Source organism: Furipterus horrens, unplaced genomic scaffold, assembly GCF_987537825.1.
Source record: "Furipterus horrens unplaced genomic scaffold, mFurHor1.1.pri manual_scaffold_1, whole genome shotgun sequence".
Lineage (NCBI taxonomy): Eukaryota > Metazoa > Chordata > Mammalia > Chiroptera > Furipteridae > Furipterus > Furipterus horrens.
The window spans coordinates 66,479,290-66,494,074 of NW_028327171.1; the positions used below are offsets into that span (position 1 = coordinate 66,479,290).

The 14,785-nt window shown below is 36.1% G+C and overlaps 1 protein-coding gene and 2 pseudogenes across 1 annotated transcript in view; 2 read left to right on the forward strand and 1 right to left on the reverse strand.

Annotated features, from left to right (window-relative positions):
- The window catches only part of ROBO2 (roundabout guidance receptor 2), a 604,209-nt gene that overhangs the window by 358,756 nt on the left and 230,668 nt on the right, over positions 1–14,785 (forward strand). The gene's annotated exons all lie outside the window — the stretch shown is intronic.
- Positions 9,998–10,587, forward strand: LOC150021259 (large ribosomal subunit protein eL19 pseudogene; annotated as a pseudogene).
- On the reverse strand, positions 12,523–12,905 carry LOC150021260 (ATP synthase F(0) complex subunit g, mitochondrial pseudogene; annotated as a pseudogene).

A 14,785-nucleotide genomic window follows, 5' to 3' on the forward strand; every position in this document is an offset into this window, starting at 1 on the left:
ATACCATGCTGAGCGAAATAAGTGAGACAGAAAAGGTTAAGTAAGAACCATATGATTTCGCTCCATATGAGGAATATAAAACTCAAAGTAACAGAAGAACAAACAAGAACATGAAACAAACAAAAACTCGTAGACACAGACAACAGTATGATGGTTTACCAGAGGGTGGAGGGATGGGGTGAGGTAGTAAAGGGAAAAGGGGCCAAATATATGATGATGATGGAAGATGAACTGACTTTGGGTGTTGGGCACACAGTGCAATATACAGGTCATATATCATAGAAATGTACACTCGAAACATATATAATTTTATTAATCAATTTCATCCCAATAAATGTAATAAAAACATTAATAAAAATGTATTGTTTTCTACACAACCTGATATATCAGGATTGAATGTTCAAATTATGTTTTCCTCCTCCCCACTTTAGTGATGTCAATTTTGATTGGCTGTGAGAAAAACAACCTACATTCCTACTAATATGTGTTGCCTCATACCTCCCAGGGGTGTTTCTGATTTTGAAGAGGAGGCCCATTAAGTTTCACACAGTCCTATAAGAACTTAACAAGCAGTACGTGTGTGATTATTGGATTAAAGTGAGCCCAGTACGCCAAAGACAGTTGTAGGTACTTTAATCTACATCCCTGACAAAAGGAAGTGGCCACCTCAGTCACAGCCAGCTTCTCCATGGAGACTGATAGTCAAGGCGATCCCTGGGAACTACATGTTGAAAGAATGAAAAGGGACAATACCAGGTACAGAAGGGACAGAGCTGCTGAGCTTTAAGACCCACAACACATGACATTTAATTTATGCTGGGATGATTATTAAAAACGAAGGCTCTGGAGCTTCCTCCACCCTCAAAATCCACTGAATCCGACTTTGTAGAGAAGAATCTGAGTCTGAACACTACTTTTCCATGATGACATCTCCTGGTCTACTGCTTCCCTGATTGCAGTTAACTGGTGAGAGTGGGTTCTCAAAGCAGAAATGTTTGTTCCTGGAACACCCAAGCCTTGGGCAGTCTTTCAGCAACCAAGCCTAGGATTCTCTGTTAAAGGTCTGAAAGTCTTTAGGAGAACTTAAAAGCCCCATCCTGCCCCAGAAAAGCTTTTCTCTTCCATTTCCAGAGGGCTCTCTGCTTACTCCCAGTCCCAGCTCCACACCCCTGTTTTATACTTAGCTAACATCTGCCCTGGGGGCACTGGCCTAGTAATGTGTGTTCCTTTCCCACCCTAGCTAAGGCCTTTTGGCTTTTGGGGATGAGTCAGAACATGGGATTTTCTAAAGTCAATTCATGTATTAAAAAAAAAAAAAGAGCATGTCTTTGAGCTCAGCACTTTTCTGGACGCTGGGGATTCAGAAGGGAACAAAGGGACAGAAATACCCAATGGAGCTTCCTTTCTAGAAGTGGATGTAGACAATCAACAGCAAATAAAGAACACATTCTTTAGGTGATCAAGTTGCATGAGAGAAAAAGCCAGAAAGGGGGAAAAAGTGTATGTGTGGTAGGGTCGTGGTTGGCAGTTGGGAGGGTTGCGGTTTTAGGTGAAGTAGCTCCTTCCCAGGGAAGGTGAATTTTTACTGAAACCCTAAGAGAAGTTAAAAACAAAACAACAGCAACAACAATAACAACAGAAACTAGCTTAGAGGGAGTGAGGGGTAGAGACAGAAAAGAAATTGTTTTCCGAAGAGGAAAGAGCAAATACAAAGGTCCCGAGTTAGGCAGTACCAGGAGGTATACACGAATAGAGCAGCAGGAGCAAGGATAAGGTAGACAATGAAGGATGAGTTGACTGTTAGTGGTGAGCAAAGGCCAAGTCCTATAGTCCCTTTAGGGACCTTAGCTTTTATACTAAGTGAGGCCCTTATAAGGTTTTCAAAGAAAGAAGAGACAGGATCTGTCTCACATTTCAAAAAGGATCATTCTTGCATATGGTTGAGAATTTTCCAAATGGGGGCAAAAACTGAAGCAGAGAGATAAGTTACAGTGATCCAAGTGTGAGCGAATCGGGGTAGTTGGGGGGCAGTGGAGGTGGTACAAAGCGATTAGAATCTCTGATATTTGAAACTGAAACCATCAGGAGATCGCTTTATGTGAAATGATGAGAAAAGGACAAGAGTCAAGGATGACTCAACTTTTACTGACCTAACTGAAAGAATGGAATTACCATTTATTGAGATGGAAAGACTGTGAGAGGTGAAGGATTTATGGGCAAGTCATAGTTGGCATGTCTACTTAACACCTAAAATTGGAGACTTCAAGTATGTAGTTGGATGTATAAGTTCAAGGAACAGGTTAGGCTTAGACATTTAAATTTGAAATATTACCATACGTGTAGTAACTAAAGTTACAAGATTTGGTAAATTATAAATGGAGTATGTGGGGACAGAAGAAATCTCAAGACTGAGCTTGAGTCAATTTATTTTTAAAGGATGAGAAGAGAAAAAGGACCTTTGTTTTGATTGGGGGGACAAAATTATGTGCAGAAGCTGAGTTTTTCTTTGCCAGCAATTTGTTTACCACTGGTTCACTGCAAGAATGTCACAAGCCAATAGCACACAGAATCATGTCTTTTAATGAGCCAATAAACAAATAACATATTCCAAAGCAATGATAGATTAATCAAACTTTTTCCAGATAAGGACATATAAAAAGAATAAGGTCCAAATTTAGCAGAGGTATACATTTTTTATGAGATTGGTTCTCAGGAGAGATCACTTAACCAACTAGGAGCTGACTTCTAGCTGCCAGTGCAAAAACAGAAGCCCCTTCTTGCTAGGACAGGTATCTAGGCAACTAGGGTGGTGGTCTTCTTGGGCAAGCTGATCTTCTTTCAGGGGCCACTACAAGATGTAACACCCCCACTACCTGATAAGAGTAGTCTTTACCCTGCCCAGAGCTAATGCCCAAAAGGTCTTTGGAGAGCTGTCTAGATCAGCAGAGTCACCTTGTCCAGACTGAAACTCTCCAAACAGTCCTTACAAATTCAGTTTAAGGGGTAAATACGCAGCCCCCTTCCATAGTTACTTCTTCAAATGTTTTTCTGTTGATAAGCTCCCTGTTGCATCCTCTAGCTGTTGAACTGTTGAGTGCTTTTCAACCACAGCACATGAAATAACGACATTCTGATACATCTTACTTCATTCTTGTATCAAAACAACTTCACTCTTTTAAAAAATATTTTATGTATTTCTTTTTAGAGAAAGAGGGGAAGGGAGGGAGAAAGAGAGGCAAAGAAACATTGATGTGTGAGAGAAACATCGATTGGTTGCCTCTTGCATGCCCCCGACCAGGGACATGGCCTGCGACCCAAGCATGTGCCCTGATGAGGAGTCCAACTGGCAACCTTTCAGTTTGCGGGAGGACATGCAACCCAGTGAGTCACACCAGTCAGGACAAAATAACTTCACTCTTAAAACAACTTTATTTTTTTTGGCATAAACAAGTAGAACTGAGATTATGTCAAACCAATATGCAACAAACTAGCCAAGGAGAAGACTGACAAACACTGTTAGATAATAGGCAGAAAATTGAATGTATATGTTATCCTAATATTTAAAGACGGAGAAAATATTCAGCAGTGTCAGATGCTACCGAAGAGTCAAGGAAGAAGAGCAAGAACTGACAATTGGATATGGTAATGTGTGGGTCATTGATAACCACTGTAAAAGCATTTGGCTGGAATAGTAGTCTCTGGGGCAGTCTTTATTGCAAGAGGTTTAAGAGAGAATGGGATAAGAGAAATTAGAGACTGCAAGTAAGGGGGTTACTCCCAGAGCCCTGTAGTACACAGAAGAGAGAAATGGGGAGTAACTGGAGAAGAAAGTGGGGGCAATGAAGGTTTGATTTTGTTCGTTTTTGAAATAGGATTTAAAAATTATGTCTACATATGTATGGGAATCATCTTGTAAAGGGGGAAATTGATAATACACAAGAGGGAAATTGCTGAAGCAACATCCTTAATTAGGCAAAAAGAGATAGTAGACAGGCACAAGAGTAGCTGCACTAATCTAGACACATAGTTCATGCATTATCGTGAGAGAAGGTAAATAATGGGCCCAGGTGCAGTCATATGGGTAAAGGGGATAGATACGCATATATATTTGATTCTTGTTGAGTGCAGTTCAGGAAGCAAGTTCGTTGTTTCACATTAATGTTTTGGAGTAAAAGGGAACTCTGGCTCATATTGTTTTGTAAAGGAAAAGTGGATTGTTTGAAAGAGAACAAATTATTGCACAATCTTGAGATTTCAGGTAATCTATTACATATGAAACCTCTTATAGTCAAGTTGTGTAAATACAGAGTTCCTTTTCCAGTTTGGTTTAATTAAACAGTGACTACTAAGACCTCACCCCTGCCTTCAGGGAGCTGCCTATCTGGTAAGATAAGCCTCAGGGTATGGTGACAGTATTTTCTAAATAAAAATCAGGACTGATCACCCCATTCGTGGGCTGACAACAAGAGAAAATATTTAACATGAGGGCCATCCAGGAATATTCAGGGCATATGTTAGCTATTATTGTAATTAGTATCAGATGTTTATAACTGCTGAACTGGTTGAGTGGGGAGGAATCACCATTACAGAAAATGAAAGAGTGAATGCTCAACTTTGCCCAGGAAGTGTTAGGGTTTTGAAAATTACTGAAATAGAAGGAGAGACAGGAGTTAAGCCTGGACAAGTAGATTACAGTCATAGTGAATGAATCTTATTCAAAGGAGTGTGGATATTATACTATAAACATCAACAGTGACATAATCATGTATGTAATGCAGAAAGCTAAATCCGGTAGCTCTGTGGAGCAGAGATTGGCCGAGATCAGAGGTCATAAATCATTAAGTGTCCTCTTGCAACATTTTATGTAAAATATATTAAGAAGGAGACAGAGGAAATGGCAATAGAGATTGAGAGGAGGTGGTAGATTCTAATATTTTTTTTCTCAGGGAAAGAAAAACAACTTTGAGACTTACTTAGAAAGTAAGAGAACATATAACAATGACTCAGGTTCTGTTTGTGATACAAGTTACAAATTGATGCCATTTATCAAGATAGAAAATTCTGAGGATGAGCAGTTTTGTTCAGGAGGTGAGAAAACATAATAAGTTCACTATGTGCAGGATGAGTGTTAGATAATTTCAAGCAGCTGGAAAGCCTGGGATTTGTTTCTATGACATCTTTTTGTTTAGTGGATATTGGATTTATCAACACTAAAGGACAAATTTGTTACATACTAAGCAAAATCAAGGATTCCCAATATTTTTAATGCAGGGTAACCACATTTGCTTGATTAAAATACCTTTCTCAGTTACACGATTTGGCTAGAAATATTTTACTTTCTTCTTTGTTATTATATATTCATGTTTAATCAATCCATTGATTTAAAAATCTGGGATGATGTTTAGAAAGGAAGTGAGAAAGTAATATACCATAAAGAAAAGAAAGAATATACTTGAAGATAACAAATTCCTTCATAGACTATATGTCCAGTGGAAAATGCTTTGGGGTATAGTTTTAAGATTTCCAAGAACTTCAGTATAACATACATAAGAAATGCATCAAGCTTCACACTGCATTGTCCAAGCCATTAATTATACACCGATACCATTGAATGACAGAGTATAATGCTTATTTGCCCAGTCCACAAAGACCACTTTGATTCTTTCTAGTCCCTGGATTTGATATGTTGTAAAACTTCAAAAATTAGTGAATGTATTCTAATTAAAGAATGCCATGATATGCTATGATGTTTATTTTCTGTTTTCTAATTATACTACTATAATATTCTCATATTCAGAAAATGGTACCAACAGCAGGTAGATTATAACATAAATTTATTATTATTAATTTTCAGTGCAATCCTTTTTTCCCCCTTAGAAACTTAAAGCTAAATTTAATGTGTAATCATGGTAAATACATTAATTGCCTTTACTGTTAATATAATTTAAATGTTTTTCAGTTTATAGTGTCATCATTTTATTTATAAAATAATATTTTATTTTAATTTTTTGATTAAATAAATGATCATTATTTTCTTAAAGTGTTTTCTTGTGGGGCAGCAGAAAAGATAAAAGAGTGAATGCATGTACAAACTGAACTAACAAATAAGCCCTGTTGCTATCTCTGTTTTTTTTTTTTTTGTTTGTTTGTTTTTTAAATCTTACCTTGAACAATATTAGTAGCCTCTGAAACTAACAGCTTTGTATGATTTTCTCACTTGTGGACAGGGAGATGGGAAAGTCATAGCAGCCTTTTTGGTACCTCTAGTGATTCTGAAGCAATATCATCTTGGGCTAGCATGGAATGGGTATGGTACTTAAGCAGTTTTGTTGGTGCTTTTTGAATGAAGTTTCATTTTTTGGATTGTTTTATTATCATGGGCCCATAACTTTACTACTTATTTGGTATGTCCACCTCCAAAGGAAGTGTATATTTTTATTGTGGATATATATATATAGTAACCTGGTTAATTGCAAGATATTTTTATTAATTGTGGCTTAATTTACCAATATCTTCAAATCAACTTAATTCTGCTAAAATTTACAATTTATTCTATTATTTTTATTTATATTTCTCTTTTTTGTTTTTCTTGGGAAATTCACATAGTTTGACCCAAAATTTCTTCAAGTTCCATGAAGAAAAGTCTTGTGATTTATATTTATATGACTGACACTTCTATGCAAATTAATATCTTACTAGGAGTTATGAAATTAGATGGAAAAGGCCCAAAGTACCTTTTATAAGAGTTAGTAAAATAATGGAGAAGGACATTTAACTAATAGAACACCAAAGAAAAAAAATAGTTAAGGAATCAAGAAAGCTTCCTGAAAGGTGGCTTACCACATATGCCACGAAGGATGAAAGAAGAGCTGTTTATGGGTAAAAGAAAAAGGAGGTATGAAGGAAGGAATAATGGTGTACTTGTTTCTGAGGGCAGCCATAACAAATTAGTGTAAACTTCTGGCTTAGAACAGAAATTTATTTCCTCTCAGTTCAGGAGGTCAGAGGTCCAGGATCAAGATTTGGTTCCTTCTGGAGGCTCTAAGGGAAAAATTGACCCATATCTACTGTTGAAAAATAACAATTTCTCTCTAATTATTGTTTTTATTTATTTCTGAAGGAAAAAGAAGCAAACACTAAATGTCTTCTAATGCAGCGTAAACTCATATGTGTGTTTTCACTAATGTCCTATCATAGAAAAGCTTAAATCACACCTGTTCAGCTTACAGGGCTACACTGATCTAACAGAATAATAATAAATATAATTAACAATAGCTATCATATATTAAACACAGGTGTTTTATATATATTATTTAATTTAATCCTCACCTTAATGGTAGTACTAGCATGTTCTTGGTAGATATTAAAAAACAAAAACAAAAATGGAGACATGAAAATGTTAATTAATGGTATCTGCAAACAGGTACATGTGATAAGCATACTAATAGAACAAATTGATCATGACAACATATATTACTATGAAAACTGGAAAAAGAAACAGAAGTAATACAACGTTGGGTGGTGTGGCTCAGTGGACTGAGTGCCAGCCTGTGAACCAAAAGGTCACTGGTTTAATTCCCAGTCAGGGTACATGCCTGGGTTGCAGGCCAGGTCATAGGTTTGGGCCATGTGAAAGGTAACCAACTGATGTTTCTCTCACATAGCAATGTTTTTCTCCCTCTCTGTCTCCCTCCCTTCCCCTCTCTCTAAAAATAAATAAATAAAATCTTTAAAAAAAAGTGATACATGGGTATTAATATTATATTGATAGTGCGGTATGTGACAGAGGAAATAGAACTCTGTGTATTATTGTTAGCAACCTAATTTTTTGCACTTCCTGCTTCTTCTACAACAAAACCCATTATACAGTATAAAAATATTATGTGGCCATTTACTATGACAATAAAAGTAAAAGCTGTAGTACATATATCTTTGAAATCCTACTGTTTGTAATTGAAAGCTTTATTTGGTAGAGTTTAAATGCTAAAGTAAATGGGTATTTATTAAAAAGAAAACCAAAAGCAGACATTCCTCTAAAATAACTTTATTTCTAGACTAGAACTAAAGTTTTTGAGTTGCCTTGTCAGGCTGGTATTTCTTAAGTCTGATCTCCATTGGTGCTTCCTGAAAACAGGGGTTGGCGGAGCAGTAAATGAAGTAAGGTCACTGTGCCCCCTCCCTACATCCTGAATCTAAGTCTCAGGGAACAGGCTGAGCAGCCTTCGTTTTGAACAAATATCCAGGTGTTTAACACTAAAAACCTAAGAACCATTGATTTAAGTTAATATGAGTATTCAAAATGTCACCACCACCACCCAAAAAGACCCAGCTATTTTCTTATTTTTTAATTTACTCTTTTATTAAAATATGTCATCAGTAAGATGGAGGACAGACCACAAAAGGAAAGAGTAACCCCAGTCTGCAGTGGCTTCACAAATGTGCAGTTTAAAGGAGTTGTATTAAGTAAATATTTAAGGTAAATAGTTTATAGCCTACTTTATGTTAAATGAATCAATGTGTTTGAAATGCCTTTATTTTAAAATACTTTTTAATAAGCATGAATATGCTTATGTATATGGTATCATTGTGTGTCTTTCAAAATTAAATTAAATTAAATTAAAATGTAGATTTTGGTATGTTTCTTGACATTCAGAAAGAAGCCTTCACATTACATGGGTCTGGGCCTACCAATAGGGCCAGATTTCTTGGGCACACATCCTTCTGGGAGTGTCTGCTCTCCTTACCTCCCATTCAGCAGAGTACAGCTGGGAAACGTCCAACAGAATGAAAGCCACCTGCTCCTCTAATGATTTCAGCCAAACAGGCGGGATTGAGGCTTTACCAAATGTGTTGTCTGTCACTCTGATTCCAGTTTTAAAAGGAAATTAAACTGGTCAGATATTCATATAGAAAATATGTGCCATTAGTTAACTCCTGTTGTGCCTGGGGTTCCTTTCAAGCTATCAGCTTGACTGCTCTGGAGATACCCTTGTAAAATGAAGAGTAGAGATAGTCTACAGAGACAAGTTTGAGAATTGAGGAATTCTAGAATGTCTCCCTTGTCGCATGCCACATGACTGACTCTAAGGCTATATTATTGCCTTAGTCAACTCTAATGAGTTTTTTCCCATTGACCATTTACCTTTAATATGTGATTATATGTGTACCCAGTCCTACAAACTAAATGTCAAACTCCTGTTAAAATTTCCAACTCATCCTTTTTATTTTTTCACTTAAGTCTTTATAATTCTTTAGAACAGTCTGTAAGAGAAAACAATATGATATAGAAAGAAAAAAATCATAGGTTTTCTAGTCAGTCACCTAAACGTGAGGTGGAAGCTGGCTTTCACTGTCATTTGCCCTGTGGGCAGGTTCTTTTCCCCTTGGGGTCTTAGTTCTGTAATCTGTGAAACAGTTATTTGGGGGGTTATATATATATATATATATATATATATGGAAATATTATAGGACACTTGTTTTTATGTATTTAGTATTATCTTTTTCAAAAAACTTTGTTATTTCTATATACTTATGCTTTGTATAATTTGTATAATTATCCACCTGAGATTTATATGTTATTAATTAATGTTATCCCAATAAATTTAAGAATAAAAATTAAATAGTCAAAAAAGCATTGAACTAGTGAGCACCTTCATTAAGCATAGTACTGTTAAAAACTACATAGGAATAAGTTATTTGAAGTAGATATAAAAGAGGAATGTGGCAAGTAGAAATAGAAAAATGAAAGTGGATTAGTGGTATTCAACAATAATTTGTTGATAGTTTTATTTTCAGTAGTTTAAGTAAAAGTTATATTGGGCACATAAAGTATATAAACTTAAAATAATTTTGTTTAAAAAGAATATCTACTATTAAAATGGTATCTTCCTTTACATGTTAACGACAATACAGACTTCTCTAATTTCGAGTTCATCAAAATTCATTTGAATGAATTAGAAATAATATCATCTTTCCTTTTGCCGCTGTGGCAGCAGCCATGAGTATGCTCAGGCTTCAGAAGAGGCTTGCCTCCAATGTCCTCTGCTGTGGCAAAAAGAAGGTCTGGTCGGACCCCAATGAGACAAATGAAATCGCCAATGCCAACTCCCGTCAACAGATACAGAAGCTGATCAAAGATGGGCTGGTCATACAGAAACCTGTGACTGTCCGTTCCCGGGCTCGATGCTGGAAAAACACCTTGGCCCGCAGGAAGGGCAGGCATATGGGCATAGGCATGCGAAAGGGTACTGCCAATGCTCGAATGCCTGAGAAAGTCACCTGGATGAGGAGGATGAGAATTCTTCGCCGGCTACTCAGAAGATACCGTGAATCTAAGAAGATTGACCACCACATGTACCACAGCTGTACCTAAAAGTGAAGAGTAACGTGTTCAAAAACAAGCGCGTTCTCGTGGAATACATCCACAAGCTGATGGCGGACAAGGCTCGCGCGAAGTTTCTGGCTGACCAGGCTGAGGCCTACAGGTCTAAGACCAAGGAAGCTCGCAAGCGCCGTGAAGAGTGGTTCCAGGCCAAGAAGGAGGAGATCGTCAAAACTCTGTCCAAGGAGGAAGAGACCAATAAATAAAGCTCCACCTCTTACCTGTACATAGTGGCCTTGGCAATTACATGCATCAATCATTGAATAAAGTAGCCTCATCTACCTAAATAATAATAATAATAATAATAATAATAATAATATGAAAAATTAGATTCCCATGCTGACTTGTGTCCTTGCATTTAATAGCACTTTGCTTTTTACTCATCTGGCAATTTTAAATGCTGAGGCAGCACCGTGGAAAATGCCAACTTCAGATCACTTAGATGCAGAAGTCAAGAAGCCATTCACATAATTGTAGCATCTGTGTTTACTGCACAGTAGCTTACATGGTTTCATGGTACTAGTATCTGAAGGTGAAATCAAGTTGATGAAGAATAATATAGGGGATTAGCAAGTTCTTATACTTGACATTTTACACCTTTCACTTCCCTATTATACCCACTGTGTCTTTCGGTATCATGACAATCTTCCCCAGAAACAGACGTGAAGACTACATAGGCATTTATAGGTCATGCGTACCTTTCCGCCCTGCAAGGTAATTATGTCGGCCATGGTTATCTTTCCATCTCAAACAGTTTCTGGCATAAGTTGTTGCATATGGTGGGCATTCAGCACACATTAAAGAAAATCTTTTTCATGTCCTCCTAAGATAGAAATATGACTCTGGAATCAATCTGTTCCCAAACCACTGTGTCAAAAATTGCAGTCATCTCAATGATATTGAAACACAGGATTACTTAAATAGAACTGCACTTAAAGCATGGGTTTAAAAATGATTATCTTAATATTTTCCTGCACACATAGCTAATATATTTCTTTACATTTGTCTGACCTCCTCTCATTGAATTACTCCATCTTTATGCAGCAAGCTTGGCCACTCACAGTGATTTGTACCTATTTTTCATGATGTGTCAGCCTATGATTATATAATTATATGACTTTTTATAGAAGTATAGAAAGCTTGGGAAATAATGTGTTTTCATTTTATGAATACTCAAGTACCTTTTGAATAAAACACTGTTCATTTTAGAGATAGGATATAACAATGGAAAGCAATCATTGGGTCTTTTATGTAAATTACTATTTTTCATTATTTACCAATTCCCAGTTGCACCATATATGTATAGTGTAATTATATTCTCTGTGGCCTTCGGAATTGTACAATTCAGAGGTTAGGTGATTAAAAGAGCAACATTCCTGAGATTAGATGTGATATAATACTATGCTAATATAAATATTATTCTATTATTTATTAGGCAAAAAGTCATCAAACTGTATGGTAATTTCGAAGTGAGAACCTAACACTTTTAACCAGTTCATGAAGCAAGGTTTCTTTAACTTTACTATTTAGTCTCTACAACACTATTCAGATAAGTTACTTTTTTTTTTTTTTAATATCCACAGAGTATTTTATTTTGGCAAAGATAGGTTCTAAAACTCATAAAGCCAGATAGAATAATGTAGGTCATGGCTTTCACTGTCCTGGCATTAAAAGGTGTTATAGATACGTACTTAGAATACCGCAAACATATCAACATTTAAGTCAGACACAGGTGTTGTCAGAAAGGTCTTTCTCTGATTTTAGCAAAGAGAAACCAACCAAATTTTGTTCTTTAACTACTGACATGATTTAACTCTAGTACGTGGCATTACTATTTCTACTGCAGCAAGTTCTAGTTTTTTCAAAACCATTTCCCTGACTTTTTTGGAAATACCGTATTTCCAACCTCCAAATTAAAAATGTTATCCTCATAAATACATGTACCAGATTGGTATATTCACATATATGCTTTCCATTTTCAGGCTAAGCAAAGACATGCATTCAGATCTGTATTAACATTATTTAAGCAAAAGACAATCCAACCTAATATCAAGAGAAATTGTGACCTTTCCATGCAGTGTTTGATATAGAAAACATTGATTTTGAAATGTCTTTTTTTATTCAAATACCATTCTGATCACTCATGGTACAAGAACATTCAAATAATAAACCAAAAAGAAACAGATGTTAAAGATTGGTCTTCAAACATTATAGCCAATGATGCCACACTTGCCTATGATCTTGCCGACATGAAACCACATCCACACCTCAGTGGCCACTAAACCACTCAGCAGAGCTTCCTTCACTGTGAGCTCTTTGAAGCTACCAGTTTGAGAACTACTGAATATTTTTTTCAAGCTTTGAAGAACTGTTGGTATCTCAGCAGGGGTTGGAGGAATCAACTCAACCTTGGCATAGTGCCAGAACGTGGCCAATCGAGGTTTTGAGTAAGTCACAGCAGCATTTACTAGCACTGGGGCCTTCTCAGCAAGGTTACGGATAAATTGGGCCATGGTTAGAGGATGGAAATTAAGATGAATTACTTTTAAAGTCTGAATGAGTTATCATGTCATTAATTACATAGTTATTGAGTGGCTACTATGTGCAATTCAATGACATTCTTATACAAGAAATGGACGTTTCCTGCCCCAGTCTTTCAAAATAATAGCAGAATCAAGGCATAAATTGGGATATGCAGGACAACAAATATCATTAGTAAAAATTTAAGTAATTGTTAAGGTTAGACCAGGTTGAAATATATAAGTGTCCATTTCCAACTGTTGTTGACCTAATATAACTACAAACATACTTTAACTTAATATTCTACTCTTCCTCATGTTTGTGTCTCTGCCTTTGTTCCTTTGCCTGGAAAGTCTTTCCCCACTTTGTCTGAAGGGAATACCTGTTTTTCATCTGTACAATCTTAGCTAGAGTACAGTATGCTCTGAGTATCTTCCCTGATATTCACAGAGTGCATTAAACACTAGATTATTAATTACACACCTTTTAAATTTAAAATACTTCAATGTGTGGATATACCCTATAGTGTGTGATTTTATGTACCCTTACCCCACCTTGCTTCTTCCTGGAATGTAATTCCTCAGAGTAGTATCATGACATATTCGAGTCCTTGAGGGTTAATGTCATAACATATTTGTGTCTATAGAGCTAATTGACATGATTGGCATCTAATAAGAATTAAGCAAGCGCTAAATGAATGTATGCATGAATGTGTTAATAATTCAGTAACAACATATGTTGAACTGGAGGAGATCTCGCAGGTTTTCTACTTCTGCCTCTCATTTTAAAGATGAGAAAACGGAGGCTCAAAACTAGCTTGTCATTGTCCTGTAAGAGTTGAGGTAGAACTGAATAGTAAGCAAAATATTAACTATCATCTAAGCTTTGGTGGGTATATTTCTTTGCTTGAATATCTGTGCCCATTAATCTCCTAACTTATTCTACACCAACTTGATTTCCCATCAGGTGTCAGTATCTCCAATACTTGGGAGATAATAGTCACAGTTACTCAAGCAAGAAAACATAGTAGTCCTTCCTTATCCTTGAGGGATATATTCCAAGACTCCCAGTGAAAGCCTGAAACTGTGGATGGTATCAAGTCCTATATATATATACTATATTTTTTCTTGTACATACATACTTATGATAAAGTTTAATTTATAAACTAGGCACAGTAAGAGCTTAACAATAACTAATAATAAAATAAAACAATTATAACAATATACTCTAATTATAGTTATGTGAATGAATGTGGTGCCTCTCTCTGTGTCTCTTTATCTCTCTTTCTCTATCTCTGTCTCCCTCTCTTTCTTTATAACTCATAATTGATTTGATAGACAGATGGCAAGGAGCTTATCCAGTATGGATACTCTGGACAAAGAGATGATTCACGTCTGAGGTGGGATAGAAGAGGATTGTGTGAAATTTTATCCTGTTATTCAGAAGGGCATGCAATCTAAAACTTATACATTGTTTATAACTGGAATTTTTTATTTAATATTTTTGGACTACATTAACTGGATAACTGAAACTGCAAAAAGCAAAACCACAGTTAAGGAGGGACTAGTGTAGTAACTCTGGGATAACTCTAGGCTGGATATCAGTGAAGATTTTGTAGAACTGGAATTTAAATTGAATCTTGAATTATGGGAACAATTTAGACAGGCAGAGGAAATGAGAGAATGTGTGTGGAATGGTATGAGCAGCACACTGAGGAAGGAAAACCGAAAATGTGTGGCAAAGAGTGAGCAGAGAATATTAAATTAGTCAAGGGTTATTCTCAAGTCCTTAGAAAGTATATGGTTTTAGTCATGCGATATGTACTTGCTGGCTTTCTGATTTTGATATGAATATACATAACTATGTATATAATTAGCATATTAT